This window comes from Heterocephalus glaber, unplaced genomic scaffold, assembly GCF_053883595.1.
Source record: "Heterocephalus glaber isolate CG9 unplaced genomic scaffold, H.glaber_assembly_v1.0 deba00000331, whole genome shotgun sequence".
NCBI lineage: Eukaryota > Metazoa > Chordata > Mammalia > Rodentia > Bathyergidae > Heterocephalus > Heterocephalus glaber.
In genome coordinates this window covers 60900578-60915847 of record NW_028258142.1, presented here as the reverse complement: position 1 = coordinate 60915847, position 15270 = coordinate 60900578, and the positions used below count along the sequence as shown (strand labels likewise).

The 15270-nt window shown below is 41.4% G+C and overlaps 1 long non-coding RNA gene across 4 annotated transcripts in view; it reads left to right on the top strand.

The window, feature by feature from the left end:
- The window catches only part of LOC110350844 (uncharacterized), a 21755-nt gene extending 6485 nt beyond the window's left edge, over positions 1-15270 (top strand). For 2 of the 4 annotated variants that reach the window (XR_002397752.2, XR_015444567.1), the window contains exons 3-5: positions 3217-3299; positions 7582-7680; positions 8410-15270. This is a non-coding gene — a long non-coding RNA (uncharacterized LOC110350844). Of the gene's footprint in view, positions 1-3216; positions 3300-3811; positions 3906-7581; positions 7681-8409 lie in introns of all 4 variants that reach the window. The other 2 variants (XR_015444565.1, XR_015444566.1) reach the window with 2 other exon arrangements.

Here is a 15270-nt window from a genome sequence, read left to right as displayed (position 1 = left end):
TGCACAGCAGGTGGTGAAACCACTGAGCTAAATCCCCGGGCCCCCATTTTTAAGAGTACTGTTCAGTGGCATTAGACACATTCACAGTGCCGTGCAGCCTTCATCAGCATCCATTGCTGTAACTCTTTCATCTTATAAAACTGAAATTCTGTGCCTGTTAAACGTAATTCCCCACTCCTCTCTTCCCTTACCCCTAGTGACCACCGTTCTACTTTCGTATACTTTTGACTACTCAAATATAAAAGAATAATACAATATTTGTCTACTTGTGACTGGCTAATTTCATTTAGTGTAATATCCTCAGGGTTCATCCATGTTGTACCATATATCACAATTTCTTTCCTTTTTAATGCTGAATAATACTCCATTGTATGCATGTACGACATTTTGCTTATCCATTCATCGGTTAATGGACATTAGATTACTACCACATTCTAGCCATGAACTAGTAGTAGTATGAATAGTACTGCTATGAACATGAGCCTATAAATTCAGTTATTGTGAATACACTATAGTAAGTCTTTTTTCCCTACAAGTCCTCCAAATATTTGTTCATCAAGGTCACCAATGACCTCCATGTCTTTGTGGCCAGTTCTCAGTCCTCATGTAGCCTTCAACAGAGTGATCACTCTTCTCTTTGAAACACTGTCTGCTGTGACTTCTAGGATGCCGCATTCCTGGTGCCCCTGTTCCTTCTGGCTACTCTTCAGTCTCCTTTGTCAGTTCCTCCTACTTTCTCTGGTAATTAGTAGTCCAGGATTTACTGCTTTGCATTGCTTCTCATTTCTCTTGACATTCCTTTCAGTCCTGGCCTCATCTCCTCTCAGGGCTTTGAGTGCTACTTATGTACTTGACATTCCCAAGCATGTATTTCTGCCCAAGGTCTCTGCTCTGCACTCCAGACTAACGTATCTGATACTCATTTGACATCTCCATGAGGAGATCTAATAGACATCGAAGTCTTCACGTTCTGAAATTGATCCTCCCTTTTTACCTCCCAATCCTGCTTTCTTGCTCTTCTCCATCAAGTTAATGGTAATTCCATCCTTTTAAGTTTCTTAAGCCAGAATCCTGACTCATCTTTGCCCAATCTTTTTCTTTCATGCCTCTAACCCTTCCTTTCAGTCAATCCTGGTAGGATTTTTGTCTGCTTAGTCCCTCGAATCTCCAGGGCTTAAATCCATAATTAGCACAAACTTTTTGTTTAACTCTTTCAAAATATATATCTGGAATTTGATTGTCCAAGTTATTTTCATCTCAAGATGAGATTTTTACACTTGCAATCCTCCTGCTTTAGCCTTACAGAGTGCTGGGATTACAGGCATGAGCCACCGTATCAGACTAGAGAATGACCCTCTTCAGTCAGGGATTAGAATGTGCCTAATACCCTCCCAGAGTGCCTTGCCTTAGAGTGAAAGCTAAATGCTTTACAATGGCCTGCAAGGCCCCAGTAGATAACATCTTGGGAAACTTCTCTGACCTCATTTCCTACTTCTTGTTTTCCCAAATCTGCTTAGCCATTTTGATACCCCTGATCTTTCTTGAAGAAGTCAGGTATTTTTCCACCTCAAGCCCTTTGGATTTAATATCCCTTCTGTTTTCGTGCTTGTTCCTTTAGTATTTTTACTGTTAATCCCCCAACTCTTTCTAGTCTTCACTCAGGCATCATCATCTTAGTCAAGCCTTCTCTGGTCATTTTATTTATGTTCCACACCCGCCTTTCACCCCTATTATTCCCCTCCTTGTTTTATTGTTACCCTTGCACTTGCTACCTGTGACACACTACACATTTTACTTATTCATTTTATTTACTGTCTACCTTCAGTACTAAGAGGAGTTTGGGCCTACTTCCTTTACCAAAGGATTCCAACATCCAGAGGATTAATTAGCACATTATAGGCACTCACTAACTAAAAATGTGTACTGAATGAATGAATAACTGTAAGGAGGAGTGACTGGGGAGTGGTAGAAAGATGAAGCTGATGGGTAAGCAGGGACCACATCCTAAGTGACTTCTATGCTGTGTTTCTGAAGGCAAATACATTTCCACTTACTTCTCCTGACTGGGATTAACATGATCAGAATTGTATTCTCTTAGAATTGCTCTGGTAATAGTATGGAGGATCTGGAGAGGATGAGCCTGGGAGAAGAAGGAATCAGGATTTCTGCTTGGTAATAATGCCATTCACTGAAGTGAGGAAGACAGGAGAGATTGGAAAGTAGGGTGTGCCAATGGTAGGAAATGACAGTTACTGTTTGGGATATTTACAGGTGATGAGAAATAGTGCTGAATCCTTCACCAAAATACAGCATAAAGAGACACCAGAAAAAAGAGTAATGGAGGATAGATTGAGATGATGCAATTTTTGTTTAACAGGAAATCTAGAACAATAAAAATGGGAATGATGGAAAAACTATATTGAAAGAGTAAAAAAATCTTCATTTAGGTGGAACGTGCACTCCAAATATCAAGCAGGAAAAGTGAAATCCACACCAAGTTACATCCCAATGAAACTTCAGGACTTCAAAGGTCAAAGACAAATGATAAAAGCTTCCAGAGAGAAAGAACAATGGATTGCCTGCAGTGGCACAGTAGTTAGTCTGGTGATATGCCTGCCTCCAGCAACAGCATAGGCTAAGGTGGGGCAGGTGTTTGCAGAGTGCTACGAGAAGCACCAGCCCCTCCACACACAGCTGGGTGGGCTCAATGCATAGCACCTGGCAGCCCTTTCTGGAGAATTCTGGATGTTGGCCTCTCTAGAATCTCTGGTCTAGAGATTGATCACCTCTTTTAATTCCTGAGGTGGAAAATTAACTAAGGATCACAAAATTGATTTCACAATCTTGGAGCGTGTCCTGAATAGTTCTGAAAACTAATGTTCTCAGCATTTGGGACATCTGCCAAAATTCTGAGATAACAGGAAGATTGTGTTTAACATCCTATTATGCTGAAAAATATTGAATCATTTTGTTTTGTTTTTTCCTTTTTATGTATGATTCATTTGTTTCCCATCTAGCTTGTAAATATGCTCTATATTTTAGAACAGCTAAGTCAGCTTTTTCAATTTGTATTTTTAAAACAATAATAAAATAATAATTTATTATTGAGCTCTCTTTATTGAGCACTTTCCATGAGGTAGCCTTTCTGGTGTTTTATTAACATTACTTCTCAGTAACATTACCTGCAAGCTACTGATTGTCACCTCCATTTTACAGGTCAGGACCTGGAGCTTTCAGAGGTCCGTAACCTTCCCATGGTCATACTGTGGCTAAGAGGACAAAACAGGAATCTGGCACAGGTCTGTATGACTTCAAAGCCTGAGCTGTCAATCTTTATGCCATATCAATTGGTAAAGCATGCTAACTATCAGAGTGACTGTGTTAATTTGGAGTAGGAATATAGTTTTTACCTGAAACATTGACTGTGTTAGCCAGCCTTCCATGACTGGAAGAACATCCCTGATATAAGCAACCTAAAAGGAAGAGGGCTTATTTTGGCTCATAGTTCCAGAGGCTTCTGTCCATGGTCTATTGGTCTTGTTGCTTTGGGCCTATGGAGGCAGGAGTGTGGCAGAGTAGGCCTGTCCATCTCATAGTAGTTGGGGAGCAAAGAGAGAGAAGAGGGAGTCAAGATCCCAGTACTCCCTCTAGGACACCCCCGCAATGGCTTGACCTCCTCTCTCGAGGCCATGCCTCTTGGATTCCACCACCTCCCAACAGCACCAAAGCTGGGGGGTCCACACTTTCAACACAGCGTTTGGGGGACATTTATCCAAACCATAGCGTTCACTTAGTTCTTTGTTTTTCCTAGGGAAATGGACTCAGTGATTTCTTGCTTATCTTTGTAGCAAGGATTAATTGCACTGAAATCAATGCCTTAGGAAAATACCAACTTTGCCAGCCATGTGAGTATGTTACAGTGTTTGATTCTGAGTTCTCCTTTCCCTGGAGAAATAATGGCAGGTAAAGCAATTTCTACAGACAATTTCCATTTTAATAAACTTGTCAGCACTTCACACAGAACACCTCCCTTGGCATTGCCCCACAGAGTGCCAAGTCAGTTAAGCATTCAGACACTGGTCTTGCAGTGCTGCTGAGTAATCCCTGAAAAGCCAAAGAGCTGGAGGTTAGATCTGAGGGTCCCACCATAATTAGTATTCCTCGGTGTCTTCCTGTGTGCTGCACCCTCACTACTTGCTTTAGGAAGAAGAAAGAGTCATGGTATCAGGATGGACACACTTCCCAAGAGTTCTTCATTCTCTTGTATTCCCAGCACCTGTTAGAATTCCAGGCATGTTATATATGCTCACTCATAAGGCTGTATACTTTACTTAAGAACTTTGGGGCACAGACAATAGAAAAAGAAGAAGGTGGTTTTAGGAAGTGACAAAATGGTGGAAGTAATCCCATGTTGAAACTCAACCAGTTAAATGTTACCAAACCATTGTACGGTCTGCTAGGTCCTGAATGAAGTCTTGGTACATAGGTGGCAAGATCAGCCACAGACAGGCTAGATCTTGTTTGGACAAATGGGCTCAGTGAGAATTATTGTCCAAGGCAGGAAAGAGCGATGAATAAAATCTTTATAGTAATTCTTTCTGTTTTTATACTCTTTCATTTAAAATGCTTCATTAAGGTCCTTGCCTTAGCATAACTTTGAAACATTAAAAAGGAACAAAATTCTGAGCCTCCAGACCAGATGGTAATAAGTATAAAAACAGAAAAATTGGCCGAAGAATGAAAAATAATAATAGAAATATATTTAAAACTACAGAGCTCAACACCTGATTTTCCAAGTGTAATAAACAATGGGGAAAGGCAGCTCACGGAAAAAAAAGACACACTTTAGGGACACAGGAACCAGATCTAAACTGGAGAGACTGAAAACAGATAGCTTGAGGATTGCAGGATTGGATCCTTGGTTTCTCTTTCATGGGCCACATGGCAGTACTCTGGTTCCACTGCTGCGTCTTTAAGCACATCTGTTTGCACTTGCCAGGCAGGTGCTGTGCTGCTGAGCTACGTCCCCAGCCCTGTTTTGCTTACTCTTCATCAACCTTAGTTTGTGATCCCTCATAACTTTCGATGCCATGGCTTGCTTGTTTCATTCCAAGTACATCCAAAGCATCTCTTGATTCAGTCTTTTTATCTCTTGCTCCTTCTAGTAAGTGTATTGACACTGAATATTTACAAATTCAAATTCTCAAGGAGGCATATGTTTAGCTTGGCTTACCTTTTCCGCCCAGGCTGTTTGTTGTAGGTTGCTGGCCAAGATGTACATATAAGATGACTCTCACCTGTGGTCCATGATCAGGGTTCATGTGGTACTGAACACCCGCAGGTACTGGGAGCAGGGCAGCTTTATCAGGAAGGGGTGTACTTGCCTGTCTGGCAAAGAGAATGAGTCTTAGAGCCCATTAGAACAGATCTGTGTCCCAGCTCTGCTATTACTAGCTTTCTGACTTTGGGTAACTTGCCTAACCTCTCTGATTTTAGGTTTCTCATTATGATTTGGGGATTATAGCCATGTATGGTTTTTGTAAAAAAAAAAAAATTAACATAATATCTATAAAACACTGTTATAGCATTTAGCACATAGTGGGTCTGAACTAACGGTAGCTGATTTATTATATTAACACATCAAAATGATCTTAAAAATAAATCAGTGTTCATGGTAAAGGTCAAAAGATATTCAAGAGGAAAGTGAAATAATTAACATTTAAGGAAATGTGAACACTCACAAAGAATTTTAAAATGCATTTAAAAAAGGATATATCTTGCCAAAATAAAATTAAGCATTCTAATATGGAGCACTGAGGAAAGAACACATTTATATTTGGTCAATGGCATTATAGATTAGCATAATAAGTCCAAATAGCAATATCATAAAACCCTTCAATCCATAGTACCTCCTGGGAAAATACTTCCCAAGGCAGTAACTGAAAAGGAAAACTTTGATTTGTATAAACATTTGCAGCTTTCTTTTTAATTCAGAGGCTTTCATCATTTTAGAACTAAAAGAGACCTAAGAGACTATTTTTCCTCTTGGGTTGCATTTAGCTTTTCAAAAACACTCATGCCTCACTCTGCCAGTGATTCTGAGTTAATTTTCCCGGAATATGGCCTGAGCCTAAGTACAGTTTAAGAGCTCCTCAGGTGATTCTGACAAGAACCACTCCATCAGGGACCCGTGAGAAAACAAGAGCCAGAGGGTAAGAGGCCTCTCAGGAGAACACGTGGAGCAGTGATAAAATAAAGATGCTCCGAAGGCCAGGTTCCGGCTGCTGGTCCAGCTGATAACTGGCAGTGCCCACGCACTCAGCACACACAGGCTGAGGAATGGACTGTGGTGGGCAGTGCAGTGCATTCCGGGCTACGAAAGCAAGTCTGGGCACAAGCTAGAACCAGCATGGTCATGTCCATTGCTGCCCCTCATCTAGAGCTGGAAGCAGGGTGGGGCCACGTACGTTCCATTCTCCTTTCGTGCTCTTCCTCCCTCCACTGAGTCTCCAGTCTCCGTGATGGAGGGCGAGGCTGTGGGACTGCTGAAGAGAGGGCTGTCCATGCAGAATGCTGATGAAACACATGTAACATGACATTTGTCATCTTAATATTTTAAACATCTGTGGCATTAGATGCATTCATGTTGTGCGACCATCACTGCTACCCACCTCCAGACCTTTTTCATCTTCCCTAACTGAAACTTGGTAGGGAAAAAAGTCCTCCAAACCCTAACCAGAGTAACTCCATCTGGTAGTGGGTGGTGGTTAGCTGTACAGTGGGCCCTACTGGGCGCTGAGGCTGGGTGCCAGGCTGGTGGCCCACAAGGTCACCCACCATGGCGGCTTGACAGTGCTTACTGAGACCAGCAGAGTTCTTCGTGAGGGTGGGATGGGAATGGGGTACACATAACTCCCCAACGACTCTTCTTGTCTTTGATCCTGCTTTTTGCTGTTTTAAGTGGAGCCCTATAAAAGCAGTAGCTTAGCACAGTGGAGAGTAACTTGGGTGCGCTGCAGCCCGTAGCTGTCTGCCACTCTGTAAGTGACCTCTAATACACTCCTGGTCACCAAGCTGGCCCTATCCGAGTCATTCCCTCAACTATCGATGCCATCTCAGTTTAGAGACAAATTTTTCTTTTAGGTCTCTGCAGGAAACCTATGAAACAAACTCCGTCCCTATTAAACACCCCTCATTCACCTGCTCAACTGCCCCGGCCCCTGACCTCTGCCATTCTCTGAATTTGACCATTCCAGCACTTGTAAGTGGAAGCATACAGTATTTATCCCTTGTGACCGACTGATTTCTCTTAGCACGATATCTGCAAGTTTAAGTCTATTTTTCAGGATAAATGTTCTTTCTTTTTACCCCCTTGTCCAAAGGGTCACCAAAGACCCTGTTTCTCCCATGTTCAGAATCAGCCCATCCCATCCATCCTCGCTCTCCTGTCCTAGTGGCCGCCCTGCCTTTCCAAACTCTTCTCATTCTGGGCAGAACAGAAGCAGCTGACTCTGTGAGTTTACAGCTCTGGCCACTGATCTGAAGGTTCATATTGTGTTGATATCTTCTTTTCTGCTTCAGCGTGGCCTAGGGAGGACAGGGGATGCTTGTGGTCTGAAAAAAGAAGAGGACACAGAACATGGTCAGCTTAATCCTTGGAGACATATGCCTGACTCAGAGGTAAAAATAGTACTTTCATTATTAAAACAGCTGAGGAAGTCACGGAAATTTATCAGAAGTAGTTTGTTTTCATTTATGAGGCTGTATAGCATACTGATTAAGCCTGTTAAGGATTCTGAATTTGAATCCTAGCTCTAACACTTCTTAGCTGTGTGTCTTAGAGAAGTTATTGAGCTCCTCTGTGCTCCAGTTTTCTCATGAGTGAAAAGCACATAATAATAACAGTACAAGTTGGGTATGGTGGTGCATGCCTGGAATCCCAGCACCCAGGAGGCTGAAGCAGGAATTCAAGGCCAGCTTGAACATCTTCATAGTGTTGTCCCATGGGACCTGGGAGTCAGTGAGCCAGTGCAGAATATGCTGTGGTCACTGCTTTCGCTGGGAACTTTATTGATCTGCTGTTTGTGACGTAGAAGTCAGTGCTCATGAACTGAAGCCGGCTAAGTTGTTAGCTTGCACAAAGGGTAAAATCTTTGCTCTGTAACAGTTCCTTTTACGCTGTGATTGAATGTACGCAACATTACATTTACCATCTTAACCATTTTTAAGGGTTCAGTTCAATGAACTGTTACTATCTTGCAGAACTGAAATTCTGTACCCAATGAACAAGAATTCCCTGTCCTTGTCCCCAGCCACTGGTTACCTTTGTTCTGTGTCTTTACAGATTTGACTATTCTAGGTGCCTCATATAAGTGGTTTGTCATTTTGTGTCTGACTTATTCTTCTTAGGTCTTCAAGGTCTATCCACATTGTAGCATGTGTCCTGATTTCATCCATTTTTTAGGTTGAATAATATTCCATTGTAAGTATATACACTTTATGGTTCTTAATACTACTGTAATTGTATTTATTTTAAAAATAAAGCAAAAAAGAAAAAATAAGAGAAAATGAAAGTTAAAACATCTCATCATTTGGAAGTAATTTTAATTAATACTGGGTGAACATCATCCCAAACATTTATTTATGAATAAATAGAGAAATAGGCAAATAGAAGTAACACTAGCAAATGGACTTTGGTATCTTTTTTTCTTTTTAATACCGGCACCTCCTTTGACTAACTGTAATGCAAGAAGGCTTCTAGTTCAGTGCTTGGCCTGATCCCAGAATCTGTCCACTAGTCCTGAGCCACACACATGGCTGGGAGAGACTCACAGGCCTTCTCCCCTCAGTCAGCCAGCCTATCCTTTACCACACTGACTCTTAGCTCCTGGCTGTTCTGTCTCTACATAGTGTCTGGTTCTCGGTTTCTGTGGGAGGTCAACGTCACCCCTTCACTCTCCTTTGAGACATTCCATAAAGGGCACTTGGTAACTGCACTCCTTCTGTCTAGGGGCAGTATTTTATCAGTCTGTGCCCTTTAGGCCATGGCCCTAGGTCAGGTGCACTTTAACATCCAAGGGCTTCCCTCCTCTCTCTAGATAGGGGAAGAGAGTTTGGACAGGCATGGAAAAGGTTCTTGTGATGGAGAAAGGAGCTCAGAAGAGAAGAGAAAGGTGGTCAACTGGAAAATAATAGAACGTAATTCCATTATGCAGTTACAAATGCATCATTCCACAGAAAACCAAGGCCTCCATGGTATTGTTTGTGCCTCCTGATGGCCTGGAGTCCAATTTAGGGACAGTGTAGGAGGCCAGGAGCTGAGTAGAGATTGGGTCCCTGTCCTACTACTTACCTGCCAGTGCCATGTTGTTGCAAGCTTGCCCCTTTCCAGGACCCTTGGCCCAGGAATTCTTGCCGTCCCCAGCTGAGGGGAGAGCCTGAGGGGAGAGCCTGAGTGGGTCCCTCCCAGTCTGGAGGGCCTGATACAAGACAGGGATTGTGTTGGCTTCATTTCCCCATTACCCAGATACAGGTAATGTTACCATGAGCTCTAACTTTAGATCTAGGTCTAGTTCAGCTACCTTATATCTGGTTCATTTAATAGGTGAAATTTGCCTTCTGATAATAGTGCTAGTGTAAGGGGCAGTTTAGTTATTTAGCTTACAAATAAGCAGCTAGCAAGACACAGGCCTCAAGAGGGAGTCAGGTGGTCAGCCACACTGATAGGAGTTAAAGTAAGAATAGGCAGTAGGATTTGACCCGTTGACCCAGGAAGGAGTTCCTCTGAAAGCAGTTCCTCCAGTGGAATGCAGTGCAACCCCTCCCTACATCCAGGCCTGAGTTTCAAAGAACTTACAAATACAGAATAACCCGTTTTCTTTTCAACTTGGTTTCCTTTATATTCTGCATGCTGAGTAACTGGTTTAGAGAGGAAGAGTCCCAACTGGTCATCTGAAACCCACGGAGCTGCCTGTAATAGGTGACCACTGGATGCAGGCAGATTCCCATAAAAGAGTCTGGACAAAGAGCCAGCAGGATACCCTACTTTCTAGAATCCCTTCTAGCTTCTAGGAGCTTTCCTCTTATACTTTCAATAAACACTTCCCTTTTCACTAGCTCCTTTCTGTCTGTGATTTCATTCTTCTACTTTGTGAGAAAATGTATTCTGCTTGTGCAGTGATAGCTGTTGCACTGAGCCCTGTCTTCTAGCCTTTTCCATCATCATGCCCTCCTTGTAACCTTCAAACTTAAAGAAATAATAGCCTCAAGGACCAATGGAACGGAACCGCAGTTCTGTCGGCTGGATGTGTACTTAGCCAGGTGGGTGAGCACCAGAGCTGCTGATGTGGGGGCAGGGCAAGCTGGATGGGGCAGGGATAAGTCATCTGTAGCTTTCCATGTTGTCAGCTCTGGTAACCTTGTTATGTCTTCATTTCTTAGTCTTTGATATACAAATAAAACTATTTTCTTTGTAAAAAAAAAAAAAGAAGAAAGAAAGAAAGAATAGCCTCAAGTTCAAGACCAGCTTGGGTAACCAAGTAGGACCCTGTTTCAAATTAAAATATGACAGGAATTGAGGATGTAGCTCAGCAATGGAGCACTCCTAGGTTGAATTCCTAGTACTCGCCCCATGCACAGATAATCCCTTGAAACACATTTCTGTATTATTTTCAGTATAGTAGGAATTAAAGTTATGAAGGAACTCTTAGGAAGGAGCATTTCAGATGTGAGCTATCAACTATAAGCAACTTTTTGGAGCAGGAAGGGTTTGTTTTGTCCATTACCCTCCCCAAATTGCTCCACACAGGATGTTGCTGATCAGCTCATTAGCAAGGCAAGACTAGAATAGTCACTTTTTGAATTGATAGCACAGGTTATTAGAGCTGGGGATCACCTTAGAGATCATCAAGCTTCAATACTTTGTTTCATAGCTGAAAAAAATCAAGCTTCAGAGAGGTGAAATGATTTTTGAAAGTCACTCAATAAACAAGACTAGATAGGTGCCAAATACCCTCCTCTAACACATGTGCGTGTGCACGTATATATATTTAACAGTCAACTATAAGAGTGGGAGGATACAACTCAGCTCTCCTACATCCTATAACTATCCTATATGTTAACTGAGAACTATAATTTTCAAAAGAGCTCACTGGGCTGAGTGTGGTGGTGCACACCTGTAATCTGAACACACAGGAGGCTGAGGCAGGAGAATCATTGCAAGTTCGAGGCCAGCCTGGGCTACATAGTGAGTTCAAGAATAGCCTGAATTATATAGTGAGACCTTGTCTCAAAAAACAAAACAAAACAAAAAAAGAAAATAAATAAAATAACCAAAAAAGCTCACTGAACAAGTTAAGCTTCTGTTGAAAGAATCTGCATTGGAGAAATGCTGGGTCAAGTTTGGAAATTCTTGGTTATTTGTTTTTTGGTTTTTTTCCCCCAGTACTGGGGATTGAGCTCAGGACCTTGTGTTTGTGAGGCAGGCATGGTGCCTCTGAGCTAAATCTTCGGCTGAAAATTCTTGATTATAGGCCCTAACAATCTTTTTTTTCCTTCTCCATACCTAGCACAATTTTAGATTTTGCCCTTTTGGTTCCTATCTTTGAAAGGTGAGAGATTCGTTTTGGTTTTGGTTTGTACAAATGTAAAAGCTAATCACATCTGCCTGTGTCATTGCACCTATCCCATTATAACATAATTTTTCTTTTTTTTTTTTTTTTTTTTGGTACTGGGGATCAAACTTGGGACCTTGCGCTTGTGAGGCAGGAGCTGGAATCCCTGCACTAAATCCCCGGCCCCATAACATAATTTTTCTAAAAGAGTCTTTGTCACCTCAGCCATACAGATGCTGCTTTAAGGGTATGATCCAGTCACCTCTGTGCCCCAGAGCACAGCACAATGCCTGAAATATTGGTAGGTTTTCGATAAATGCTTAAAGAACTGAGCTGGGTAAATGTAAGTCTTTATTTTTACATATTGTGGGTATATAGGTTTTATTTGTTAGTTAATCTGAGCCACTTAAGACAAAACTTTCCAAATATCAGTTGAAATGTAGGGTTTTTTTGGGCTGGGGATGTAGCTCAGTGGCACTGTGCCTGCCTTGCAAGTGCAAGGTCCTGAGTTGGATCCCTGGTGGTGGGGGGGAGAGATTTAGGTTTTTTTCTTTTCATTTCCTTTTTTTTTCTTTTTTGTGGTACTGGGGATCGAACTCAGGACTTTGTGCTTGCCAGGCAGGTGCAGCACCACTGAGCTACATCCCAGTCCTCTACGTTTCATCTTTAAAAAGGATATTTCTTTTGTTTATTCCCTCACGTACAGAGCAGTGACTTGTTATTGATTATTTCATCTACTACTGTAAAATTAAAATGAGCTGACAAAATGCTAGGGGGCTAAATAAAACTTACACATTTATTTTGGCTTTTTGAATACACTACTGGTAGTTTCACATGTTACTTCACACTTACAAAATATTAGTATTCTCTCAATTTGTTTGAAAAGAGACTATATCTACTTTAAGACCACTTTGAAAAACTAACTAGATTCTTGAAGCAAATATTTTCTGAAATCTCCAGACTGTTAGTTATATGCATTTATTTGTTTGTTTGTTTTTTGAAACAGGGTCTTTCTATGTAGTTCAGACTGCCCTTGAACTCACTATGTAGCCCAGGCTGGCCTCGAACTTGTGGTAATCCTCCTGCCTCAGCCTCCCAAGTGCTGGGATTACAGGTGTGTACCACCATACCTGGCAGTTAAATGCTTTTTAAAAACTTTTTCATTAGATCAATTTCTGGGAAATTTGAAATTAACAAGTGATTAGGGCTCCATTAGGTTTGCAGAATAATTACACATCTGTAAGGGTATCATGGATAAACTAGAGTAATTACACCTCAGAATGAGTACACATCTGTAAGGGAATGGAGACTAAATCACAGTAATTGATTTGAATGAGCCCAACTAAATTTTCTTCTTTATTAGCCAGTACATCATTATGTAACTTATCACATGGATATTATTCTGGATAAAAATGCTTTTAGACAAAGCTAAACCTAGATGATGCTACAGCAGAAATGTCACTTAGGACACTGGGCTGAGTGCTGTGCCTGTTTCTTCTGTCCAATCTTCTTGTATATTTGTTTGGAAAAATACTCTTTGGCTTTCACTAGCTTCTTGAATGTTGATAAATTATAATGTTTTAGTTTTCCACAGTTTATATGGACTTCTCATTTTGAATTCTTAACAAGGATCAAAGTTCAGTAAATATTTCAACTTGAGATATTGATAAATGTAGCCTATACACTTTAATCTAATAGATCATTATCTATTATGTAAGAGACATAGATGAAGCTGCTCTTCTGTGACAGTAGTGGACATTACTGGAGCATGTCCTCCCTGTTCACACGCATACACATAGCAAGATGGCTGAGATAAAGGACAGCATGATGTGTCAGACCTGGGCTTGAATCCTCTGTCCCATTTGAGTTTTGTGACTTTAATCTCTCTAAATATCTTTTTTTTTGATACCAGGGATCGAACTCAGGACCTTGTGCTTGAGAGGCAGGCGGTGGAACCACTGAGATAAATCCCCAGCCCTAAATATCAACTTCTTAAGCAATAAAAATTTTTTATATATCTGTGATAATCAAATAAGATTATCCCTGACAGTAATCCCTGGCATCCAGTAGTCATTAAATCTTGACTGGTCCTGTGATGGTTTATGTCTCTTATTTGTGTTTACTTTCCTTCTTCTCTGCTCTGAGGAGATTTGAAGCAACTTACTGAGTTCTAGAGAAATGGCTCACCAGGAACCATTCCAATGGCTGGAGGGTAAACCTTGAGAAGACCTGTATTGGGCATCCTGAAAACAAATGAATGCTTGGGAGCATAAAGCTTTAGAAATTCTCCTGTGGATTCCAGACAGCTAACATGCCAATATGCACACTGACCAGAGGTGTTTGTAGCCAAAGAAATACCAGGTCGAGCTTTCTCAGGAAACTGGGTGAGGAACCAAGAGAACACACTCGTTTTCATAGCTTGGGGTCACCCAGAGCTGACCTGTTGCCAGGGGAGACTGAGGTTACACATGAAGACCATTTCAGAGATCTAGTTCCTTGGCCACAAAGTGGCACTGGATGATGCAACCATGCATGACAAGAACATGGACTTTGGGACCCAGCGATCTCTTAATTGCATTTGTGTCACCCACAAGCTGAGTGATCCCAGCAAATGACTTCACCTCCTGAAGCCTCGATTCCTTCACCTATTTAATGGAGGTAATGATCCCTCCCCAAAGGATCTTATAAGTCACTGGGATCCTGTATATGAAGTGCCTGTCCCAGTGTCCTCAGCACTGCTAGCTGTCATTACCTCCAGGAAAGTAATATCACCCCAGTAAGAATGGCTGTTATCCAAAAGACAAAGATAAGTGTTGAGGATGTGAGAAAAAGAGACCCCTTGCACACTGTTAGTGAGAATGTAAATTAGTATGGCCATTGTGGAAAACAGTATGGAAGTTCCTAAAAAGTTAAAAATAGAAGTACCATATGATCCAGCAATGCCGCTACTGAGTATACACCCAAAGGAAATGAAATCCATATGTCAGAGACAACTGCACTCCCAAGTTTGTTGCAGCAGTACTCACAACAGCCAAGGAATGGAAACAAGCAGCAAGTTCATCATGTGATGCATAAGTAAAGAAAATGCACATGTGCACAATGGAATCCTGTTCAGCCATTAGAAATACAGAATCTCCTCACTTGCAACAACACAGATGGAACAGGAGATCCTTCTGTTGAGTGAATAAGCCAGGCTCAGAAAGACAAATGCCGCATGATCTTACTTATGTGTGCAATCAGACAATGTTGATCTGATAGAAGTTGAAAGTAGAATGGTCGCTCCCAGACAATGAGGAGAGTAGCAGGGAGGGAGAGGTGGGGAGAGGTAGATCGGTGGGTATTAAGTTATAATTAGGAGCAAGAAGCTCTATAGTGCAGCACAGTGACTATAGAGATGCTAGTGCACTGTGTATTTAAAGTAGCTAGGAGGGATTTGAATGTTTTTACCACAAAAGAATGATAAATGTTTGATGATAAATGTTTATCCTGATTTAAACATTGCACAATAAATACAGGACTTGAAACATCACATGCTACTCCTTTAATTTGTGCGTTTTATGTGGCAATTTAAGCTAAAAATAAATATTTGAAAAGAAAGTCTCTTCACTATTTGGTAGATATGAATGATGTATATTCAGTGTAATCAATTGTCAGAACA